This window comes from Schistocerca gregaria, chromosome 2, assembly GCF_023897955.1.
Source record: "Schistocerca gregaria isolate iqSchGreg1 chromosome 2, iqSchGreg1.2, whole genome shotgun sequence".
NCBI classification, from domain to species: Eukaryota; Metazoa; Arthropoda; class Insecta; order Orthoptera; family Acrididae; genus Schistocerca; species Schistocerca gregaria.
Window position 1 is genome coordinate 1,015,660,700 of NC_064921.1, and position 17,697 is coordinate 1,015,678,396.

The window sequence follows — 17,697 nt, forward strand, 5'->3', positions numbered from 1 at the left end:
ACACTAGATCGCGTGTTCTCCAGTGAGCCACGTCATGTGAGGATCTTCTGCATGTACCTTTGTTATGCAAGTAGCGCAATTTATTTAATTTTTTAGTTACGATGACAACATCAGCACGAGTTGTCTCTAAGGTATGGCGCACACAAGTAGTTTCCGTGGTGTAGCGGTTATCACGTCTGCCTAACACGCAGAAGGTCCCCGGTTCGATCCCGGGCGGAAACACTTTTTCATCATTAAAAACAAGACATAGTAACATGCATCTGCTTCCATCTGTACCCAAAAACCTTCGTAATCGCCTTCACACGTCGGATCAGAGTGTCAATTGCTCACATCAAATATGAAATTCATTTGATACTGCCGCCGAGCATTTTGCATCGACTCAGCCACTCATGTGCGATCAGTTTGCACAAAACGCTAGGGCTCGTCCGGGATTTGAACCCGGGACCTCCTGCACCCGAAGCAGGAATCATACCCCTAGACCAACGAGCCATCTGACATGGCGAATGACTATTATTTCAGTGCACTGGGTGCCTCGATGTGGTCCAGGGTGCTCTGGAAAGTCTCGTGTAGGCTGGCGGGATGGGGGCGGCGCGAATTCCCGCGGTCGGCGGCCTTCCTGGGCTATTGGTACCTTCATGTAGAGCTGCCGCTGGGCTCGCACTCCCTGCTGCTAAGAAAGTGATTGCTTTTGCTGCTATGACTTGCAATCACGACTGCGGGAAACGCCGCTATCTCGTTAGGGGTGCTACGGCAGACACCCTCTCGAGCACCCCGAAGACTTCTTGAGCCCTCGGCTGTAATGGTTTCCAGGCTGTCAAAAGAACCGTCGCGTGTGCATTCGCGGACGGGAGAGAGGCTGAGGTAATTTCGAGTGAACGGGGATGGACTCCTCCCGTCCGCAGTTTCCGTAGTGTAGCGGTTATCACGTCTGCTTTACACGCAGAAGGTCCCCGGTTCGATCCCGGGCGGGAACAGTATTTTCTTGCCTATGTCGTATTGTACTCCAGTGAGCCACGTCATGTGAGGATCTTCTGCATGTACCTTTGTTATGCAAGTAGCGCATTTATTTAATTTTTTAGTTACGATGACAACATCAGCACGAGTTGTCTCTAAGGTATGGCGCACACAAGTAGTTTCCGTGGTGTAGCGGTTATCACGTCTGCCTAACACGCAGAAGGTCCCCGGTTCGATCCCGGGCGGAAACACTTTTTCATCATTAAAAACAAGACATAGTAACATGCATGTGCTTCCATCTGTACCCAAAAACCTTCGTAATCGCCTTCACACGTCGGATCAGAGTGTCAATTGCTCACATCAAATATGAAATTCATTTGATACTGCCGCCGAGCATTTTGCATCGACTCAGCCACTCATGTGCGATCAGTTTGCACAAAACGCTAGGGCTCGTCCGGGATTTGAACCCGGGACCTCCTGCACCCGAAGCAGGAATCATACCCCTAGACCAACGAGCCATCTGACATGGCGAATGACTATTATTTCAGTGCACTGGGTGCCTCGATGTGGTCCAGGGTGCTCTGGAAAGTCTCGTGTAGGCTGGCGGGATGGGGGCGGCGCGAATTCCCGCGGTCGGCGGCCTTCCTGGGCTATTGGTACCTTCATGTAGAGATGCCGCTGGGCTCGCACTCCCTGCTGCTAAGAAAGTGATTGCTTTTGCTGCTATGACTTGCAATCACGACTGCGGGAAACGCCGCTATCTCGTTAGGGGTGCTACGGCAGACACCCTCTCGAGCACCCCGAAGACTTCTTGAGCCCTCGGCTGTAATGGTTTCCAGGCTGTCAAAAGAACCGTCGTGTGTGCATTCGCGGACGGGAGAGAGGCTGAGGTAATTTCGAGTGAACGGGGATGGACTCCTCCCGTCCGCAGTTTCCGTAGTGTAGCGGTTATCACGTCTGCTTTACACGCAGAAGGTCCCCGGTTCGATCCCGGGCGGGAACAGTATTTTCTTGCCTATGTCGTATTGTACTCCAGTGAGCCACGTCATGTGAGGATCTTCTGCATGTACCTTTGTTATGCAAGTAGCGCATTTATTTAATTTTTTAGTTACGATGACAACATCAGCACGAGTTGTCTCTAAGGTATGGCGCACACAAGTAGTTTCCGTGGTGTAGCGGTTATCACGTCTGTCTAACACGCAGAAGGTCCCCGGTTCGATCCCGGGCGGAAACACTTTTTCATCATTAAAAACAAGACATAGTAACATGCATCTGCTTCCATCTGTACCCAAAAACCTTCGTAATCGCCTTCACACGTCGGATCAGAGTGTCAATTGCTCACATCAAATATGAAATTCATTTGATACTGCCGCCGAGCATTTTGCATCGACTCAGCCACTCATGTGCGATCAGTTTGCACAAAACGCTAGGGCTCGTCCGGGATTTGAACCCGGGACCTCCTGCACCCGAAGCAGGAATCATACCCCTAGACCAACGAGCCATCTGACATGGCGAATGACTATTATTTCAGTGCACTGGGTGCCTCGATGTGGTCCAGGGTGCTCTGGAAAGTCTCGTGTAGGCTGGCGGGATGGGGGCGGCGCGAATTCCCGCGGTCGGCGGCCTTCCTGGGCTATTGGTACCTTCATGTAGAGCTGCCGCTGGGCTCGCACTCCCTGCTGCTAAGAAAGTGATTGCTTTTGCTGCTATGACTTGCAATCACGACTGCGGGAAACGCCGCTATCTCGTTAGGGGTGCTACGGCAGACACCCTCTCGAGCACCCCGAAGACTTCTTGAGCCCTCGGCTGTAATGGTTTCCAGGCTGTCAAAAGAACCGTCGTGTGTGCATTCGCGGACGGGAGAGAGGCTGAGGTAATTTCGAGTGAACGGGGATGGACTCCTCCCGTCCGCAGTTTCCGTAGTGTAGCGGTTATCACGTCTGCTTTACACGCAGAAGGTCCCCGGTTCGATCCCGGGCGGGAACAGTATTTTCTTGCCTATGTCGTATTGTACTCCAGTGAGCCACGTCATGTGAGGATCTTCTGCATGTACCTTTGTTATGCAAGTAGCGCATTTATTTAATTTTTTAGTTACGATGACAACATCAGCACGAGTTGTCTCTAAGGTATGGCGCACACAAGTAGTTTCCGTGGTGTAGCGGTTATCACGTCTGTCTAACACGCAGAAGGTCCCCGGTTCGATCCCGGGCGGAAACACTTTTTCATCATTAAAAACAAGACATAGTAACATGCATCTGCTTCCATCTGTACCCAAAAACCTTCGTAATCGCCTTCACACGTCGGATCAGAGTGTCAATTGCTCACATCAAATATGAAATTCATTTGATACTGCCGCCGAGCATTTTGCATCGACTCAGCCACTCATGTGCGATCAGTTTGCACAAAACGCTAGGGCTCGTCCGGGATTTGAACCCGGGACCTCCTGCACCCGAAGCAGGAATCATACCCCTAGACCAACGAGCCATCTGACATGGCGAATGACTATTATTTCAGTGCACTGGGTGCCTCGATGTGGTCCAGGGTGCTCTGGAAAGTCTCGTGTAGGCTGGCGGGATGGGGGCGGCGCGAATTCCCGCGGTCGGCGGCCTTCCTGGGCTATTGGTACCTTCATGTAGAGCTGCCGCTGGGCTCGCACTCCCTGCTGCTAAGAAAGTGATTGCTTTTGCTGCTATGACTTGCAATCACGACTGCGGGAAACGCCGCTATCTCGTTAGGGGTGCTACGGCAGACACCCTCTCGAGCACCCCGAAGACTTCTTGAGCCCTCGGCTGTAATGGTTTCCAGGCTGTCAAAAGAACCGTCGCGTGTGCATTCGCGGACGGGAGAGAGGCTGAGGTAATTTCGAGTGAACGGGGATGGACTCCTCCCGTCCGCAGTTTCCGTAGTGTAGCGGTTATCACGTCTGCTTTACACGCAGAAGGTCCCCGGTTCGATCCCGGGCGGGAACAGTATTTTCTTGCCTATGTCGTATTGTACTCCAGTGAGCCACGTCATGTGAGGATCTTCTGCATGTACCTTTGTTATGCAAGTAGCGCATTTATTTAATTTTTTAGTTACGATGACAACATCAGCACGAGTTGTCTCTAAGGTATGGCGCACACAAGTAGTTTCCGTGGTGTAGCGGTTATCACGTCTGCCTAACACGCAGAAGGTCCCCGGTTCGATCCCGGGCGGAAACACTTTTTCATCATTAAAAACAAGACATAGTAACATGCATCTGCTTCCATCTGTACCCAAAAACCTTCGTAATCGCCTTCACACGTCGGATCAGAGTGTCAATTGCTCACATCAAATATGAAATTCATTTGATACTGCCGCCGAGCATTTTGCATCGACTCAGCCACTCATGTGCGATCAGTTTGCACAAAACGCTAGGGCTCGTCCGGGATTTGAACCCGGGACCTCCTGCACCCGAAGCAGGAATCATACCCCTAGACCAACGAGCCATCTGACATGGCGAATGACTATTATTTCAGTGCACTGGGTGCCTCGATGTGGTCCAGGGTGCTCTGGAAAGTCTCGTGTAGGCTGGCGGGATGGGGGCGGCGCGAATTCCCGCGGTCGGCGGCCTTCCTGGGCTATTGGTACCTTCATGTAGAGCTGCCGCTGGGCTCGCACTCCCTGCTGCTAAGAAAGTGATTGCTTTTGCTGCTATGACTTGCAATCACGACTGCGGGAAACGCCGCTATCTCGTTAGGGGTGCTACGGCAGACACCCTCTCGAGCACCCCGAAGACTTCTTGAGCCCTCGGCTGTAATGGTTTCCAGGCTGTCAAAAGAACCGTCGTGTGTGCATTCGCGGACGGGAGAGAGGCTGAGGTAATTTCGAGTGAACGGGGATGGACTCCTCCCGTCCGCAGTTTCCGTAGTGTAGCGGTTATCACGTCTGCTTTACACGCAGAAGGTCCCCGCTTCGATCCCGGGCGGGAACAGTATTTTCTTGCCTATGTCGTATTGTACTCCAGTGAGCCACGTCATGTGAGGATCTTCTGCATGTACCTTTGTTATGCAAGTAGCGCATTTATTTAATTTTTTAGTTACGATGACAACATCAGCACGAGTTGTCTCTAAGGTATGGCGCACACAAGTAGTTTCCGTGGTGTAGCGGTTATCACGTCTGTCTAACACGCAGAAGGTCCCCGGTTCGATCCCGGGCGGAAACACTTTTTCATCATTAAAAACAAGACATAGTAACATGCATCTGCTTCCATCTGTACCCAAAAACCTTCGTAATCGCCTTCACACGTCGGATCAGAGTGTCAATTGCTCACATCAAATATGAAATTCATTTGATACTGCCGCCGAGCATTTTGCATCGACTCAGCCACTCATGTGCGATCAGTTTGCACAAAACGCTAGGGCTCGTCCGGGATTTGAACCCGGGACCTCCTGCACCCGAAGCAGGAATCATACCCCTAGACCAACGAGCCATCTGACATGGCGAATGACTATTATTTCAGTGCACTGGGTGCCTCGATGTGGTCCAGGGTGCTCTGGAAAGTCTCGTGTAGGCTGGCGGGATGGGGGCGGCGCGAATTCCCGCGGTCGGCGGCCTTCCTGGGCTATTGGTACCTTCATGTAGAGCTGCCGCTGGGCTCGCACTCCCTGCTGCTAAGAAAGTGATTGCTTTTGCTGCTATGACTTGCAATCACGACTGCGGGAAACGCCGCTATCTCGTTAGGGGTGCTACGGCAGACACCCTCTCGAGCACCCCGAAGACTTCTTGAGCCCTCGGCTGTAATGGTTTCCAGGCTGTCAAAAGAACCGTCGTGTGTGCATTCGCGGACGGGAGAGAGGCTGAGGTAATTTCGAGTGAACGGGGATGGACTCCTCCCGTCCGCAGTTTCCGTAGTGTAGCGGTTATCACGTCTGCTTTACACGCAGAAGGTCCCCGGTTCGATCCCGGGCGGGAACAGTATTTTCTTGCCTATGTCGTATTGTACTCCAGTGAGCCACGTCATGTGAGGATCTTCTGCATGTACCTTTGTTATGCAAGTAGCGCATTTATTTAATTTTTTAGTTACGATGACAACATCAGCACGAGTTGTCTCTAAGGTATGGCGCACACAAGTAGTTTCCGTGGTGTAGCGGTTATCACGTCTGCCTAACACGCAGAAGGTCCCCGGTTCGATCCCGGGCGGAAACACTTTTTCATCATTAAAAACAAGACATAGTAACATGCATCTGCTTCCATCTGTACCCAAAAACCTTCGTAATCGCCTTCACACGTCGGATCAGAGTGTCAATTGCTCACATCAAATATGAAATTCATTTGATACTGCCGCCGAGCATTTTGCATCGACTCAGCCACTCATGTGCGATCAGTTTGCACAAAACGCTAGGGCTCGTCCGGGATTTGAACCCGGGACCTCCTGCACCCGAAGCAGGAATCATACCCCTAGACCAACGAGCCATCTGACATGGCGAATGACTATTATTTCAGTGCACTGGGTGCCTCGATGTGGTCCAGGGTGCTCTGGAAAGTCTCGTGTAGGCTGGCGGGATGGGGGCGGCGCGAATTCCCGCGGTCGGCGGCCTTCCTGGGCTATTGGTACCTTCATGTAGAGCTGCCGCTGGGCTCGCACTCCCTGCTGCTAAGAAAGTGATTGCTTTTGCTGCTATGACTTGCAATCACGACTGCGGGAAACGCCGCTATCTCGTTAGGGGTGCTACGGCAGACACCCTCTCGAGCACCCCGAAGACTTCTTGAGCCCTCGGCTGTAATGGTTTCCAGGCTGTCAAAAGAACCGTCGCGTGTGCATTCGCGGACGGGAGAGAGGCTGAGGTAATTTCGAGTGAACGGGGATGGACTCCTCCCGTCCGCAGTTTCCGTAGTGTAGCGGTTATCACGTCTGCTTTACACGCAGAAGGTCCCCGGTTCGATCCCGGGCGGGAACAGTATTTTCTTGCCTATGTCGTATTGTACTCCAGTGAGCCACGTCATGTGAGGATCTTCTGCATGTACCTTTGTTATGCAAGTAGCGCATTTATTTAATTTTTTAGTTACGATGACAACATCAGCACGAGTTGTCTCTAAGGTATGGCGCACACAAGTAGTTTCCGTGGTGTAGCGGTTATCACGTCTGCCTAACACGCAGAAGGTCCCCGGTTCGATCCCGGGCGGAAACACTTTTTCATCATTAAAAACAAGACATAGTAACATGCATCTGCTTCCATCTGTACCCAAAAACCTTCGTAATCGCCTTCACACGTCGGATCAGAGTGTCAATTGCTCACATCAAATATGAAATTCATTTGATACTGCCGCCGAGCATTTTGCATCGACTCAGCCACTCATGTGCGATCAGTTTGCACAAAACGCTAGGGCTCGTCCGGGATTTGAACCCGGGACCTCCTGCACCCGAAGCAGGAATCATACCCCTAGACCAACGAGCCATCTGACATGGCGAATGACTATTATTTCAGTGCACTGGGTGCCTCGATGTGGTCCAGGGTGCTCTGGAAAGTCTCGTGTAGGCTGGCGGGATGGGGGCGGCGCGAATTCCCGCGGTCGGCGGCCTTCCTGGGCTATTGGTACCTTCATGTAGAGCTGCCGCTGGGCTCGCACTCCCTGCTGCTAAGAAAGTGATTGCTTTTGCTGCTATGACTTGCAATCACGACTGCGGGAAACGCCGCTATCTCGTTAGGGGTGCTACGGCAGACACCCTCTCGAGCACCCCGAAGACTTCTTGAGCCCTCGGCTGTAATGGTTTCCAGGCTGTCAAAAGAACCGTCGCGTGTGCATTCGCGGACGGGAGAGAGGCTGAGGTAATTTCGAGTGAACGGGGATGGACTCCTCCCGTCCGCAGTTTCCGTAGTGTAGCGGTTATCACGTCTGCTTTACACGCAGAAGGTCCCCGGTTCGATCCCGGGCGGGAACAGTATTTTCTTGCCTATGTCGTATTGTACTCCAGTGAGCCACGTCATGTGAGGATCTTCTGCATGTACCTTTGTTATGCAAGTAGCGCATTTATTTAATTTTTTAGTTACGATGACAACATCAGCACGAGTTGTCTCTAAGGTATGGCGCACACAAGTAGTTTCCGTGGTGTAGCGGTTATCACGTCTGCCTAACACGCAGAAGGTCCCCGGTTCGATCCCGGGCGGAAACACTTTTTCATCATTAAAAACAAGACATAGTAACATGCATCTGCTTCCATCTGTACCCAAAAACCTTCGTAATCGCCTTCACACGTCGGATCAGAGTGTCAATTGCTCACATCAAATATGAAATTCATTTGATACTGCCGCCGAGCATTTTGCATCGACTCAGCCACTCATGTGCGATCAGTTTGCACAAAACGCTAGGGCTCGTCCGGGATTTGAACCCGGGACCTCCTGCACCCGAAGCAGGAATCATACCCCTAGACCAACGAGCCATCTGACATGGCGAATGACTATTATTTCAGTGCACTGGGTGCCTCGATGTGGTCCAGGGTGCTCTGGAAAGTCTCGTGTAGGCTGGCGGGATGGGGGCGGCGCGAATTCCCGCGGTCGGCGGCCTTCCTGGGCTATTGGTACCTTCATGTAGAGATGCCGCTGGGCTCGCACTCCCTGCTGCTAAGAAAGTGATTGCTTTTGCTGCTATGACTTGCAATCACGACTGCGGGAAACGCCGCTATCTCGTTAGGGGTGCTACGGCAGACACCCTCTCGAGCACCCCGAAGACTTCTTGAGCCCTCGGCTGTAATGGTTTCCAGGCTGTCAAAAGAACCGTCGTGTGTGCATTCGCGGACGGGAGAGAGGCTGAGGTAATTTCGAGTGAACGGGGATGGACTCCTCCCGTCCGCAGTTTCCGTAGTGTAGCGGTTATCACGTCTGCTTTACACGCAGAAGGTCCCCGGTTCGATCCCGGGCGGGAACAGTATTTTCTTGCCTATGTCGTATTGTACTCCAGTGAGCCACGTCATGTGAGGATCTTCTGCATGTACCTTTGTTATGCAAGTAGCGCATTTATTTAATTTTTTAGTTACGATGACAACATCAGCACGAGTTGTCTCTAAGGTATGGCGCACACAAGTAGTTTCCGTGGTGTAGCGGTTATCACGTCTGTCTAACACGCAGAAGGTCCCCGGTTCGATCCCGGGCGGAAACACTTTTTCATCATTAAAAACAAGACATAGTAACATGCATCTGCTTCCATCTGTACCCAAAAACCTTCGTAATCGCCTTCACACGTCGGATCAGAGTGTCAATTGCTCACATCAAATATGAAATTCATTTGATACTGCCGCCGAGCATTTTGCATCGACTCAGCCACTCATGTGCGATCAGTTTGCACAAAACGCTAGGGCTCGTCCGGGATTTGAACCCGGGACCTCCTGCACCCGAAGCAGGAATCATACCCCTAGACCAACGAGCCATCTGACATGGCGAATGACTATTATTTCAGTGCACTGGGTGCCTCGATGTGGTCCAGGGTGCTCTGGAAAGTCTCGTGTAGGCTGGCGGGATGGGGGCGGCGCGAATTCCCGCGGTCGGCGGCCTTCCTGGGCTATTGGTACCTTCATGTAGAGATGCCGCTGGGCTCGCACTCCCTGCTGCTAAGAAAGTGATTGCTTTTGCTGCTATGACTTGCAATCACGACTGCGGGAAACGCCGCTATCTCGTTAGGGGTGCTACGGCAGACACCCTCTCGAGCACCCCGAAGACTTCTTGAGCCCTCGGCTGTAATGGTTTCCAGGCTGTCAAAAGAACCGTCGTGTGTGCATTCGCGGACGGGAGAGAGGCTGAGGTAATTTCGAGTGAACGGGGATGGACTCCTCCCGTCCGCAGTTTCCGTAGTGTAGCGGTTATCACGTCTGCTTTACACGCAGAAGGTCCCCGGTTCGATCCCGGGCGGGAACAGTATTTTCTTGCCTATGTCGTATTGTACTCCAGTGAGCCACGTCATGTGAGGATCTTCTGCATGTACCTTTGTTATGCAAGTAGCGCATTTATTTAATTTTTTAGTTACGATGACAACATCAGCACGAGTTGTCTCTAAGGTATGGCGCACACAAGTAGTTTCCGTGGTGTAGCGGTTATCACGTCTGCCTAACACGCAGAAGGTCCCCGGTTCGATCCCGGGCGGAAACACTTTTTCATCATTAAAAACAAGACATAGTAACATGCATCTGCTTCCATCTGTACCCAAAAACCTTCGTAATCGCCTTCACACGTCGGATCAGAGTGTCAATTGCTCACATCAAATATGAAATTCATTTGATACTGCCGCCGAGCATTTTGCATCGACTCAGCCACTCATGTGCGATCAGTTTGCACAAAACGCTAGGGCTCGTCCGGGATTTGAACCCGGGACCTCCTGCACCCGAAGCAGGAATCATACCCCTAGACCAACGAGCCATCTGACATGGCGAATGACTATTATTTCAGTGCACTGGGTGCCTCGATGTGGTCCAGGGTGCTCTGGAAAGTCTCGTGTAGGCTGGCGGGATGGGGGCGGCGCGAATTCCCGCGGTCGGCGGCCTTCCTGGGCTATTGGTACCTTCATGTAGAGCTGCCGCTGGGCTCGCACTCCCTGCTGCTAAGAAAGTGATTGCTTTTGCTGCTATGACTTGCAATCACGACTGCGGGAAACGCCGCTATCTCGTTAGGGGTGCTACGGCAGACACCCTCTCGAGCACCCCGAAGACTTCTTGAGCCCTCGGCTGTAATGGTTTCCAGGCTGTCAAAAGAACCGTCGCGTGTGCATTCGCGGACGGGAGAGAGGCTGAGGTAATTTCGAGTGAACGGGGATGGACTCCTCCCGTCCGCAGTTTCCGTAGTGTAGCGGTTATCACGTCTGCTTTACACGCAGAAGGTCCCCGGTTCGATCCCGGGCGGGAACAGTATTTTCTTGCCTATGTCGTATTGTACTCCAGTGAGCCACGTCATGTGAGGATCTTCTGCATGTACCTTTGTTATGCAAGTAGCGCATTTATTTAATTTTTTAGTTACGATGACAACATCAGCACGAGTTGTCTCTAAGGTATGGCGCACACAAGTAGTTTCCGTGGTGTAGCGGTTATCACGTCTGCCTAACACGCAGAAGGTCCCCGGTTCGATCCCGGGCGGAAACACTTTTTCATCATTAAAAACAAGACATAGTAACATGCATCTGCTTCCATCTGTACCCAAAAACCTTCGTAATCGCCTTCACACGTCGGATCAGAGTGTCAATTGCTCACATCAAATATGAAATTCATTTGATACTGCCGCCGAGCATTTTGCATCGACTCAGCCACTCATGTGCGATCAGTTTGCACAAAACGCTAGGGCTCGTCCGGGATTTGAACCCGGGACCTCCTGCACCCGAAGCAGGAATCATACCCCTAGACCAACGAGCCATCTGACATGGCGAATGACTATTATTTCAGTGCACTGGGTGCCTCGATGTGGTCCAGGGTGCTCTGGAAAGTCTCGTGTAGGCTGGCGGGATGGGGGCGGCGCGAATTCCCGCGGTCGGCGGCCTTCCTGGGCTATTGGTACCTTCATGTAGAGCTGCCGCTGGGCTCGCACTCCCTGCTGCTAAGAAAGTGATTGCTTTTGCTGCTATGACTTGCAATCACGACTGCGGGAAACGCCGCTATCTCGTTAGGGGTGCTACGGCAGACACCCTCTCGAGCACCCCGAAGACTTCTTGAGCCCTCGGCTGTAATGGTTTCCAGGCTGTCAAAAGAACCGTCGCGTGTGCATTCGCGGACGGGAGAGAGGCTGAGGTAATTTCGAGTGAACGGGGATGGACTCCTCCCGTCCGCAGTTTCCGTAGTGTAGCGGTTATCACGTCTGCTTTACACGCAGAAGGTCCCCGGTTCGATCCCGGGCGGGAACAGTATTTTCTTGCCTATGTCGTATTGTACTCCAGTGAGCCACGTCATGTGAGGATCTTCTGCATGTACCTTTGTTATGCAAGTAGCGCATTTATTTAATTTTTTAGTTACGATGACAACATCAGCACGAGTTGTCTCTAAGGTATGGCGCACACAAGTAGTTTCCGTGGTGTAGCGGTTATCACGTCTGCCTAACACGCAGAAGGTCCCCGGTTCGATCCCGGGCGGAAACACTTTTTCATCATTAAAAACAAGACATAGTAACATGCATCTGCTTCCATCTGTACCCAAAAACCTTCGTAATCGCCTTCACACGTCGGATCAGAGTGTCAATTGCTCACATCAAATATGAAATTCATTTGATACTGCCGCCGAGCATTTTGCATCGACTCAGCCACTCATGTGCGATCAGTTTGCACAAAACGCTAGGGCTCGTCCGGGATTTGAACCCGGGACCTCCTGCACCCGAAGCAGGAATCATACCCCTAGACCAACGAGCCATCTGACATGGCGAATGACTATTATTTCAGTGCACTGGGTGCCTCGATGTGGTCCAGGGTGCTCTGGAAAGTCTCGTGTAGGCTGGCGGGATGGGGGCGGCGCGAATTCCCGCGGTCGGCGGCCTTCCTGGGCTATTGGTACCTTCATGTAGAGATGCCGCTGGGCTCGCACTCCCTGCTGCTAAGAAAGTGATTGCTTTTGCTGCTATGACTTGCAATCACGACTGCGGGAAACGCCGCTATCTCGTTAGGGGTGCTACGGCAGACACCCTCTCGAGCACCCCGAAGACTTCTTGAGCCCTCGGCTGTAATGGTTTCCAGGCTGTCAAAAGAACCGTCGTGTGTGCATTCGCGGACGGGAGAGAGGCTGAGGTAATTTCGAGTGAACGGGGATGGACTCCTCCCGTCCGCAGTTTCCGTAGTGTAGCGGTTATCACGTCTGCTTTACACGCAGAAGGTCCCCGGTTCGATCCCGGGCGGGAACAGTATTTTCTTGCCTATGTCGTATTGTACTCCAGTGAGCCACGTCATGTGAGGATCTTCTGCATGTACCTTTGTTATGCAAGTAGCGCATTTATTTAATTTTTTAGTTACGATGACAACATCAGCACGAGTTGTCTCTAAGGTATGGCGCACACAAGTAGTTTCCGTGGTGTAGCGGTTATCACGTCTGCCTAACACGCAGAAGGTCCCCGGTTCGATCCCGGGCGGAAACACTTTTTCATCATTAAAAACAAGACATAGTAACATGCATCTGCTTCCATCTGTACCCAAAAACCTTCGTAATCGCCTTCACACGTCGGATCAGAGTGTCAATTGCTCACATCAAATATGAAATTCATTTGATACTGCCGCCGAGCATTTTGCATCGACTCAGCCACTCATGTGCGATCAGTTTGCACAAAACGCTAGGGCTCGTCCGGGATTTGAACCCGGGACCTCCTGCACCCGAAGCAGGAATCATACCCCTAGACCAACGAGCCATCTGACATGGCGAATGACTATTATTTCAGTGCACTGGGTGCCTCGATGTGGTCCAGGGTGCTCTGGAAAGTCTCGTGTAGGCTGGCGGGATGGGGGCGGCGCGAATTCCCGCGGTCGGCGGCCTTCCTGGGCTATTGGTACCTTCATGTAGAGCTGCCGCTGGGCTCGCACTCCCTGCTGCTAAGAAAGTGATTGCTTTTGCTGCTATGACTTGCAATCACGACTGCGGGAAACGCCGCTATCTCGTTAGGGGTGCTACGGCAGACACCCTCTCGAGCACCCCGAAGACTTCTTGAGCCCTCGGCTGTAATGGTTTCCAGGCTGTCAAAAGAACCGTCGCGTGTGCATTCGCGGACGGGAGAGAGGCTGAGGTAATTTCGAGTGAACGGGGATGGACTCCTCCCGTCCGCAGTTTCCGTAGTGTAGCGGTTATCACGTCTGCTTTACACGCAGAAGGTCCCCGGTTCGATCCCGGGCGGGAACAGTATTTTCTTGCCTATGTCGTATTGTACTCCAGTGAGCCACGTCATGTGAGGATCTTCTGCATGTACCTTTGTTATGCAAGTAGCGCATTTATTTAATTTTTTAGTTACGATGACAACATCAGCACGAGTTGTCTCTAAGGTATGGCGCACACAAGTAGTTTCCGTGGTGTAGCGGTTATCACGTCTGCCTAACACGCAGAAGGTCCCCGGTTCGATCCCGGGCGGAAACACTTTTTCATCATTAAAAACAAGACATAGTAACATGCATCTGCTTCCATCTGTACCCAAAAACCTTCGTAATCGCCTTCACACGTCGGATCAGAGTGTCAATTGCTCACATCAAATATGAAATTCATTTGATACTGCCGCCGAGCATTTTGCATCGACTCAGCCACTCATGTGCGATCAGTTTGCACAAAACGCTAGGGCTCGTCCGGGATTTGAACCCGGGACCTCCTGCACCCGAAGCAGGAATCATACCCCTAGACCAACGAGCCATCTGACATAGCGAATGACTATTATTTCAGTGCACTGGGTGCCTCGATGTGGTCCAGGGTGCTCTGGAAAGTCTCGTGTAGGCTGGCGGGATGGGGGCGGCGCGAATTCCCGCGGTCGGCGGCCTTCCTGGGCTATTGGTACCTTCATGTAGAGCTGCCGCTGGGCTCGCACTCCCTGCTGCTAAGAAAGTGATTGCTTTTGCTGCTATGACTTGCAATCACGACTGCGGGAAACGCCGCTATCTCGTTAGGGGTGCTACGGCAGACACCCTCTCGAGCACCCCGAAGACTTCTTGAGCCCTCGGCTGTAATGGTTTCCAGGCTGTCAAAAGAACCGTCGTGTGTGCATTCGCGGACGGGAGAGAGGCTGAGGTAATTTCGAGTGAACGGGGATGGACTCCTCCCGTCCGCAGTTTCCGTAGTGTAGCGGTTATCACGTCTGCTTTACACGCAGAAGGTCCCCGGTTCGATCCCGGGCGGGAACAGTATTTTCTTGCCTATGTCGTATTGTACTCCAGTGAGCCACGTCATGTGAGGATCTTCTGCATGTACCTTTGTTATGCAAGTAGCGCATTTATTTAATTTTTTAGTTACGATGACAACATCAGCACGAGTTGTCTCTAAGGTATGGCGCACACAAGTAGTTTCCGTGGTGTAGCGGTTATCACGTCTGCCTAACACGCAGAAGGTCCCCGGTTCGATCCCGGGCGGAAACACTTTTTCATCATTAAAAACAAGACATAGTAACATGCATCTGCTTCCATCTGTACCCAAAAACCTTCGTAATCGCCTTCACACGTCGGATCAGAGTGTCAATTGCTCACATCAAATATGAAATTCATTTGATACTGCCGCCGAGCATTTTGCATCGACTCAGCCACTCATGTGCGATCAGTTTGCACAAAACGCTAGGGCTCGTCCGGGATTTGAACCCGGGACCTCCTGCACCCGAAGCAGGAATCATACCCCTAGACCAACGAGCCATCTGACATGGCGAATGACTATTATTTCAGTGCACTGGGTGCCTCGATGTGGTCCAGGGTGCTCTGGAAAGTCTCGTGTAGGCTGGCGGGATGGGGGCGGCGCGAATTCCCGCGGTCGGCGGCCTTCCTGGGCTATTGGTACCTTCATGTAGAGCTGCCGCTGGGCTCGCACTCCCTGCTGCTAAGAAAGTGATTGCTTTTGCTGCTATGACTTGCAATCACGACTGCGGGAAACGCCGCTATCTCGTTAGGGGTGCTACGGCAGACACCCTCTCGAGCACCCCGAAGACTTCTTGAGCCCTCGGCTGTAATGGTTTCCAGGCTGTCAAAAGAACCGTCGCGTGTGCATTCGCGGACGGGAGAGAGGCTGAGGTAATTTCGAGTGAACGGGGATGGACTCCTCCCGTCCGCAGTTTCCGTAGTGTAGCGGTTATCACGTCTGCTTTACACGCAGAAGGTCCCCGGTTCGATCCCGGGCGGGAACAGTATTTTCTTGCCTATGTCGTATTGTACTCCAGTGAGCCACGTCATGTGAGGATCTTCTGCATGTACCTTTGTTATGCAAGTAGCGCATTTATTTAATTTTTTAGTTACGATGACAACATCAGCACGAGTTGTCTCTAAGGTATGGCGCACACAAGTAGTTTCCGTGGTGTAGCGGTTATCACGTCTGCCTAACACGCAGAAGGTCCCCGGTTCGATCCCGGGCGGAAACACTTTTTCATCATTAAAAACAAGACATAGTAACATGCATCTGCTTCCATCTGTACCCAAAAACCTTCGTAATCGCCTTCACACGTCGGATCAGAGTGTCAATTGCTCACATCAAATATGAAATTCATTTGATACTGCCGCCGAGCATTTTGCATCGACTCAGCCACTCATGTGCGATCAGTTTGCACAAAACGCTAGGGCTCGTCCGGGATTTGAACCCGGGACCTCCTGCACCCGAAGCAGGAATCATACCCCTAGACCAACGAGCCATCTGACATGGCGAATGACTATTATTTCAGTGCACTGGGTGCCTCGATGTGGTCCAGGGTGCTCTGGAAAGTCTCGTGTAGGCTGGCGGGATGGGGGCGGCGCGAATTCCCGCGGTCGGCGGCCTTCCTGGGCTATTGGTACCTTCATGTAGAGCTGCCGCTGGGCTCGCACTCCCTGCTGCTAAGAAAGTGATTGCTTTTGCTGCTATGACTTGCAATCACGACTGCGGGAAACGCCGCTATCTCGTTAGGGGTGCTACGGCAGACACCCTCTCGAGCACCCCGAAGACTTCTTGAGCCCTCGGCTGTAATGGTTTCCAGGCTGTCAAAAGAACCGTCGCGTGTGCATTCGCGGACGGGAGAGAGGCTGAGGTAATTTCGAGTGAACGGGGATGGACTCCTCCCGTCCGCAGTTTCCGTAGTGTAGCGGTTATCACGTCTGCTTTCCACGCAGAAGGTCCCCGGTTCGATCCCGGGCGGGAACAGTATTTTCTTGCCTATGTCGTATTGTACTCCAGTGAGCCACGTCATGTGAGGATCTTCTGCATGTACCTTTGTTATGCAAGTAGCGCATTTATTTAATTTTTTAGTTACGATGACAACATCAGCACGAGTTGTCTCTAAGGTATGGCGCACACAAGTAGTTTCCGTGGTGTAGCGGTTATCGCGTCTGCCTAACACGCAGAAGGTCCCCGGTTCGATCCCGGGCGGAAACACTTTTTCATCATTAAAAACAAGACATAGTAACATGCATCTGCTTCCATCTGTACCCAAAAACCTTCGTAATCGCCTTCACACGTCGGATCAGAGTGTCAATTGCTCACATCAAATATGAAATTCATTTGATACTGCCGCCGAGCATTTTGCATCGACTCAGCCACTCATGTGCGATCAGTTTGCACAAAACGCTAGGGCTCGTCCGGGATTTGAACCCGGGACCTCCTGCACCCGAAGCAGGAATCATACCCCTAGACCAACGAGCCATCTGACATGGCGAATGACTATTATTTCAGTGCACTGGGTGCCTCGATGTGGTCCAGGGTGCTCTGGAAAGTCTCGTGTAGGCTGGCGGGATGGGGGCGGCGCGAATTCCCGCGGTCGGCGGCCTTCCTGGGCTATTGGTACCTTCATGTAGAGATGCCGCTGGGCTCGCACTCCCTGCTGCTAAGAAAGTGATTGCTTTTGCTGCTATGACTTGCAATCACGACTGCGGGAAACGCCGCTATCTCGTTAGGGGTGCTACGGCAGACACCCTCTCGAGCACCCCGAAGACTTCTTGAGCCCTCGGCTGTAATGGTTTCCAGGCTGTCAAAAGAACCGTCGTGTGTGCATTCGCGGACGGGAGAGAGGCTGAGGTAATTTCGAGTGAACGGGGATGGACTCCTCCCGTCCGCAGTTTCCGTAGTGTAGCGGTTATCACGTCTGCTTTACACGCAGAAGGTCCCCGGTTCGATCCCGGGCGGGAACAGTATTTTCTTGC

The 17,697-nt window shown here is 52.2% G+C and overlaps 54 non-coding genes across 54 annotated transcripts; 36 read left to right on the top strand and 18 right to left on the bottom strand.

Annotated features, from left to right (window-relative positions):
- The first annotated feature begins 149 nt into the window (after nucleotides 1–149).
- Nucleotides 150–222, top strand: Trnav-aac (transfer RNA valine (anticodon AAC)). The gene has a single exon. It is a non-coding gene; the product is annotated as a tRNA-Val (tRNA).
- Nucleotides 223–417: 195 nt separating this feature from the next.
- Nucleotides 418–489, bottom strand: Trnap-cgg (transfer RNA proline (anticodon CGG)). Its single transcript has one exon. It is a non-coding gene; the product is annotated as a tRNA-Pro (tRNA).
- A 412-nt stretch (nucleotides 490–901) lies between these two features.
- On the top strand, nucleotides 902–974 carry Trnav-uac (transfer RNA valine (anticodon UAC)). Its single transcript has one exon. It is a non-coding gene; the product is annotated as a tRNA-Val (tRNA).
- Nucleotides 975–1,132: 158 nt separating this feature from the next.
- Trnav-aac (transfer RNA valine (anticodon AAC)) lies at nucleotides 1,133–1,205 on the top strand. Its single transcript has one exon. It is a non-coding gene; the product is annotated as a tRNA-Val (tRNA).
- Nucleotides 1,206–1,400: 195 nt separating this feature from the next.
- On the bottom strand, nucleotides 1,401–1,472 carry Trnap-cgg (transfer RNA proline (anticodon CGG)). The gene has a single exon. It is a non-coding gene; the product is annotated as a tRNA-Pro (tRNA).
- A 412-nt stretch (nucleotides 1,473–1,884) lies between these two features.
- Nucleotides 1,885–1,957, top strand: Trnav-uac (transfer RNA valine (anticodon UAC)). The gene has a single exon. It is a non-coding gene; the product is annotated as a tRNA-Val (tRNA).
- A 158-nt stretch (nucleotides 1,958–2,115) lies between these two features.
- Trnav-aac (transfer RNA valine (anticodon AAC)) lies at nucleotides 2,116–2,188 on the top strand. Its single transcript has one exon. It is a non-coding gene; the product is annotated as a tRNA-Val (tRNA).
- A 195-nt stretch (nucleotides 2,189–2,383) lies between these two features.
- Trnap-cgg (transfer RNA proline (anticodon CGG)) lies at nucleotides 2,384–2,455 on the bottom strand. Its single transcript has one exon. It is a non-coding gene; the product is annotated as a tRNA-Pro (tRNA).
- A 412-nt stretch (nucleotides 2,456–2,867) lies between these two features.
- On the top strand, nucleotides 2,868–2,940 carry Trnav-uac (transfer RNA valine (anticodon UAC)). Its single transcript has one exon. It is a non-coding gene; the product is annotated as a tRNA-Val (tRNA).
- Nucleotides 2,941–3,098: 158 nt separating this feature from the next.
- Nucleotides 3,099–3,171, top strand: Trnav-aac (transfer RNA valine (anticodon AAC)). The gene has a single exon. It is a non-coding gene; the product is annotated as a tRNA-Val (tRNA).
- Nucleotides 3,172–3,366: 195 nt separating this feature from the next.
- Trnap-cgg (transfer RNA proline (anticodon CGG)) lies at nucleotides 3,367–3,438 on the bottom strand. Its single transcript has one exon. It is a non-coding gene; the product is annotated as a tRNA-Pro (tRNA).
- Nucleotides 3,439–3,850: 412 nt separating this feature from the next.
- Nucleotides 3,851–3,923, top strand: Trnav-uac (transfer RNA valine (anticodon UAC)). Its single transcript has one exon. It is a non-coding gene; the product is annotated as a tRNA-Val (tRNA).
- Nucleotides 3,924–4,081: 158 nt separating this feature from the next.
- On the top strand, nucleotides 4,082–4,154 carry Trnav-aac (transfer RNA valine (anticodon AAC)). Its single transcript has one exon. It is a non-coding gene; the product is annotated as a tRNA-Val (tRNA).
- A 195-nt stretch (nucleotides 4,155–4,349) lies between these two features.
- Nucleotides 4,350–4,421, bottom strand: Trnap-cgg (transfer RNA proline (anticodon CGG)). The gene has a single exon. It is a non-coding gene; the product is annotated as a tRNA-Pro (tRNA).
- A 412-nt stretch (nucleotides 4,422–4,833) lies between these two features.
- On the top strand, nucleotides 4,834–4,906 carry Trnav-uac (transfer RNA valine (anticodon UAC)). Its single transcript has one exon. It is a non-coding gene; the product is annotated as a tRNA-Val (tRNA).
- A 158-nt stretch (nucleotides 4,907–5,064) lies between these two features.
- Nucleotides 5,065–5,137, top strand: Trnav-aac (transfer RNA valine (anticodon AAC)). Its single transcript has one exon. It is a non-coding gene; the product is annotated as a tRNA-Val (tRNA).
- A 195-nt stretch (nucleotides 5,138–5,332) lies between these two features.
- Nucleotides 5,333–5,404, bottom strand: Trnap-cgg (transfer RNA proline (anticodon CGG)). Its single transcript has one exon. It is a non-coding gene; the product is annotated as a tRNA-Pro (tRNA).
- Nucleotides 5,405–5,816: 412 nt separating this feature from the next.
- On the top strand, nucleotides 5,817–5,889 carry Trnav-uac (transfer RNA valine (anticodon UAC)). The gene has a single exon. It is a non-coding gene; the product is annotated as a tRNA-Val (tRNA).
- A 158-nt stretch (nucleotides 5,890–6,047) lies between these two features.
- On the top strand, nucleotides 6,048–6,120 carry Trnav-aac (transfer RNA valine (anticodon AAC)). Its single transcript has one exon. It is a non-coding gene; the product is annotated as a tRNA-Val (tRNA).
- Nucleotides 6,121–6,315: 195 nt separating this feature from the next.
- Nucleotides 6,316–6,387, bottom strand: Trnap-cgg (transfer RNA proline (anticodon CGG)). Its single transcript has one exon. It is a non-coding gene; the product is annotated as a tRNA-Pro (tRNA).
- Nucleotides 6,388–6,799: 412 nt separating this feature from the next.
- Trnav-uac (transfer RNA valine (anticodon UAC)) lies at nucleotides 6,800–6,872 on the top strand. Its single transcript has one exon. It is a non-coding gene; the product is annotated as a tRNA-Val (tRNA).
- A 158-nt stretch (nucleotides 6,873–7,030) lies between these two features.
- Nucleotides 7,031–7,103, top strand: Trnav-aac (transfer RNA valine (anticodon AAC)). Its single transcript has one exon. It is a non-coding gene; the product is annotated as a tRNA-Val (tRNA).
- A 195-nt stretch (nucleotides 7,104–7,298) lies between these two features.
- Nucleotides 7,299–7,370, bottom strand: Trnap-cgg (transfer RNA proline (anticodon CGG)). Its single transcript has one exon. It is a non-coding gene; the product is annotated as a tRNA-Pro (tRNA).
- A 412-nt stretch (nucleotides 7,371–7,782) lies between these two features.
- Nucleotides 7,783–7,855, top strand: Trnav-uac (transfer RNA valine (anticodon UAC)). The gene has a single exon. It is a non-coding gene; the product is annotated as a tRNA-Val (tRNA).
- Nucleotides 7,856–8,013: 158 nt separating this feature from the next.
- On the top strand, nucleotides 8,014–8,086 carry Trnav-aac (transfer RNA valine (anticodon AAC)). Its single transcript has one exon. It is a non-coding gene; the product is annotated as a tRNA-Val (tRNA).
- A 195-nt stretch (nucleotides 8,087–8,281) lies between these two features.
- Trnap-cgg (transfer RNA proline (anticodon CGG)) lies at nucleotides 8,282–8,353 on the bottom strand. The gene has a single exon. It is a non-coding gene; the product is annotated as a tRNA-Pro (tRNA).
- Nucleotides 8,354–8,765: 412 nt separating this feature from the next.
- Trnav-uac (transfer RNA valine (anticodon UAC)) lies at nucleotides 8,766–8,838 on the top strand. The gene has a single exon. It is a non-coding gene; the product is annotated as a tRNA-Val (tRNA).
- A 158-nt stretch (nucleotides 8,839–8,996) lies between these two features.
- Nucleotides 8,997–9,069, top strand: Trnav-aac (transfer RNA valine (anticodon AAC)). Its single transcript has one exon. It is a non-coding gene; the product is annotated as a tRNA-Val (tRNA).
- Nucleotides 9,070–9,264: 195 nt separating this feature from the next.
- Trnap-cgg (transfer RNA proline (anticodon CGG)) lies at nucleotides 9,265–9,336 on the bottom strand. Its single transcript has one exon. It is a non-coding gene; the product is annotated as a tRNA-Pro (tRNA).
- A 412-nt stretch (nucleotides 9,337–9,748) lies between these two features.
- On the top strand, nucleotides 9,749–9,821 carry Trnav-uac (transfer RNA valine (anticodon UAC)). The gene has a single exon. It is a non-coding gene; the product is annotated as a tRNA-Val (tRNA).
- Nucleotides 9,822–9,979: 158 nt separating this feature from the next.
- Nucleotides 9,980–10,052, top strand: Trnav-aac (transfer RNA valine (anticodon AAC)). The gene has a single exon. It is a non-coding gene; the product is annotated as a tRNA-Val (tRNA).
- Nucleotides 10,053–10,247: 195 nt separating this feature from the next.
- Trnap-cgg (transfer RNA proline (anticodon CGG)) lies at nucleotides 10,248–10,319 on the bottom strand. Its single transcript has one exon. It is a non-coding gene; the product is annotated as a tRNA-Pro (tRNA).
- A 412-nt stretch (nucleotides 10,320–10,731) lies between these two features.
- Nucleotides 10,732–10,804, top strand: Trnav-uac (transfer RNA valine (anticodon UAC)). The gene has a single exon. It is a non-coding gene; the product is annotated as a tRNA-Val (tRNA).
- Nucleotides 10,805–10,962: 158 nt separating this feature from the next.
- On the top strand, nucleotides 10,963–11,035 carry Trnav-aac (transfer RNA valine (anticodon AAC)). The gene has a single exon. It is a non-coding gene; the product is annotated as a tRNA-Val (tRNA).
- Nucleotides 11,036–11,230: 195 nt separating this feature from the next.
- Trnap-cgg (transfer RNA proline (anticodon CGG)) lies at nucleotides 11,231–11,302 on the bottom strand. Its single transcript has one exon. It is a non-coding gene; the product is annotated as a tRNA-Pro (tRNA).
- Nucleotides 11,303–11,714: 412 nt separating this feature from the next.
- Trnav-uac (transfer RNA valine (anticodon UAC)) lies at nucleotides 11,715–11,787 on the top strand. Its single transcript has one exon. It is a non-coding gene; the product is annotated as a tRNA-Val (tRNA).
- Nucleotides 11,788–11,945: 158 nt separating this feature from the next.
- Trnav-aac (transfer RNA valine (anticodon AAC)) lies at nucleotides 11,946–12,018 on the top strand. The gene has a single exon. It is a non-coding gene; the product is annotated as a tRNA-Val (tRNA).
- Nucleotides 12,019–12,213: 195 nt separating this feature from the next.
- On the bottom strand, nucleotides 12,214–12,285 carry Trnap-cgg (transfer RNA proline (anticodon CGG)). The gene has a single exon. It is a non-coding gene; the product is annotated as a tRNA-Pro (tRNA).
- A 412-nt stretch (nucleotides 12,286–12,697) lies between these two features.
- Nucleotides 12,698–12,770, top strand: Trnav-uac (transfer RNA valine (anticodon UAC)). Its single transcript has one exon. It is a non-coding gene; the product is annotated as a tRNA-Val (tRNA).
- A 158-nt stretch (nucleotides 12,771–12,928) lies between these two features.
- On the top strand, nucleotides 12,929–13,001 carry Trnav-aac (transfer RNA valine (anticodon AAC)). Its single transcript has one exon. It is a non-coding gene; the product is annotated as a tRNA-Val (tRNA).
- A 195-nt stretch (nucleotides 13,002–13,196) lies between these two features.
- Trnap-cgg (transfer RNA proline (anticodon CGG)) lies at nucleotides 13,197–13,268 on the bottom strand. Its single transcript has one exon. It is a non-coding gene; the product is annotated as a tRNA-Pro (tRNA).
- A 412-nt stretch (nucleotides 13,269–13,680) lies between these two features.
- Trnav-uac (transfer RNA valine (anticodon UAC)) lies at nucleotides 13,681–13,753 on the top strand. The gene has a single exon. It is a non-coding gene; the product is annotated as a tRNA-Val (tRNA).
- Nucleotides 13,754–13,911: 158 nt separating this feature from the next.
- Nucleotides 13,912–13,984, top strand: Trnav-aac (transfer RNA valine (anticodon AAC)). The gene has a single exon. It is a non-coding gene; the product is annotated as a tRNA-Val (tRNA).
- A 195-nt stretch (nucleotides 13,985–14,179) lies between these two features.
- Trnap-cgg (transfer RNA proline (anticodon CGG)) lies at nucleotides 14,180–14,251 on the bottom strand. Its single transcript has one exon. It is a non-coding gene; the product is annotated as a tRNA-Pro (tRNA).
- Nucleotides 14,252–14,663: 412 nt separating this feature from the next.
- Nucleotides 14,664–14,736, top strand: Trnav-uac (transfer RNA valine (anticodon UAC)). The gene has a single exon. It is a non-coding gene; the product is annotated as a tRNA-Val (tRNA).
- A 158-nt stretch (nucleotides 14,737–14,894) lies between these two features.
- Nucleotides 14,895–14,967, top strand: Trnav-aac (transfer RNA valine (anticodon AAC)). The gene has a single exon. It is a non-coding gene; the product is annotated as a tRNA-Val (tRNA).
- Nucleotides 14,968–15,162: 195 nt separating this feature from the next.
- On the bottom strand, nucleotides 15,163–15,234 carry Trnap-cgg (transfer RNA proline (anticodon CGG)). The gene has a single exon. It is a non-coding gene; the product is annotated as a tRNA-Pro (tRNA).
- A 412-nt stretch (nucleotides 15,235–15,646) lies between these two features.
- Trnav-uac (transfer RNA valine (anticodon UAC)) lies at nucleotides 15,647–15,719 on the top strand. Its single transcript has one exon. It is a non-coding gene; the product is annotated as a tRNA-Val (tRNA).
- A 158-nt stretch (nucleotides 15,720–15,877) lies between these two features.
- On the top strand, nucleotides 15,878–15,950 carry Trnav-aac (transfer RNA valine (anticodon AAC)). The gene has a single exon. It is a non-coding gene; the product is annotated as a tRNA-Val (tRNA).
- Nucleotides 15,951–16,145: 195 nt separating this feature from the next.
- On the bottom strand, nucleotides 16,146–16,217 carry Trnap-cgg (transfer RNA proline (anticodon CGG)). Its single transcript has one exon. It is a non-coding gene; the product is annotated as a tRNA-Pro (tRNA).
- Nucleotides 16,218–16,629: 412 nt separating this feature from the next.
- Nucleotides 16,630–16,702, top strand: Trnag-ucc (transfer RNA glycine (anticodon UCC)). The gene has a single exon. It is a non-coding gene; the product is annotated as a tRNA-Gly (tRNA).
- A 158-nt stretch (nucleotides 16,703–16,860) lies between these two features.
- Nucleotides 16,861–16,933, top strand: Trnav-aac (transfer RNA valine (anticodon AAC)). Its single transcript has one exon. It is a non-coding gene; the product is annotated as a tRNA-Val (tRNA).
- Nucleotides 16,934–17,128: 195 nt separating this feature from the next.
- Nucleotides 17,129–17,200, bottom strand: Trnap-cgg (transfer RNA proline (anticodon CGG)). The gene has a single exon. It is a non-coding gene; the product is annotated as a tRNA-Pro (tRNA).
- A 412-nt stretch (nucleotides 17,201–17,612) lies between these two features.
- Trnav-uac (transfer RNA valine (anticodon UAC)) lies at nucleotides 17,613–17,685 on the top strand. Its single transcript has one exon. It is a non-coding gene; the product is annotated as a tRNA-Val (tRNA).
- The last annotated feature ends 12 nt before the right edge of the window (nucleotides 17,686–17,697 follow it).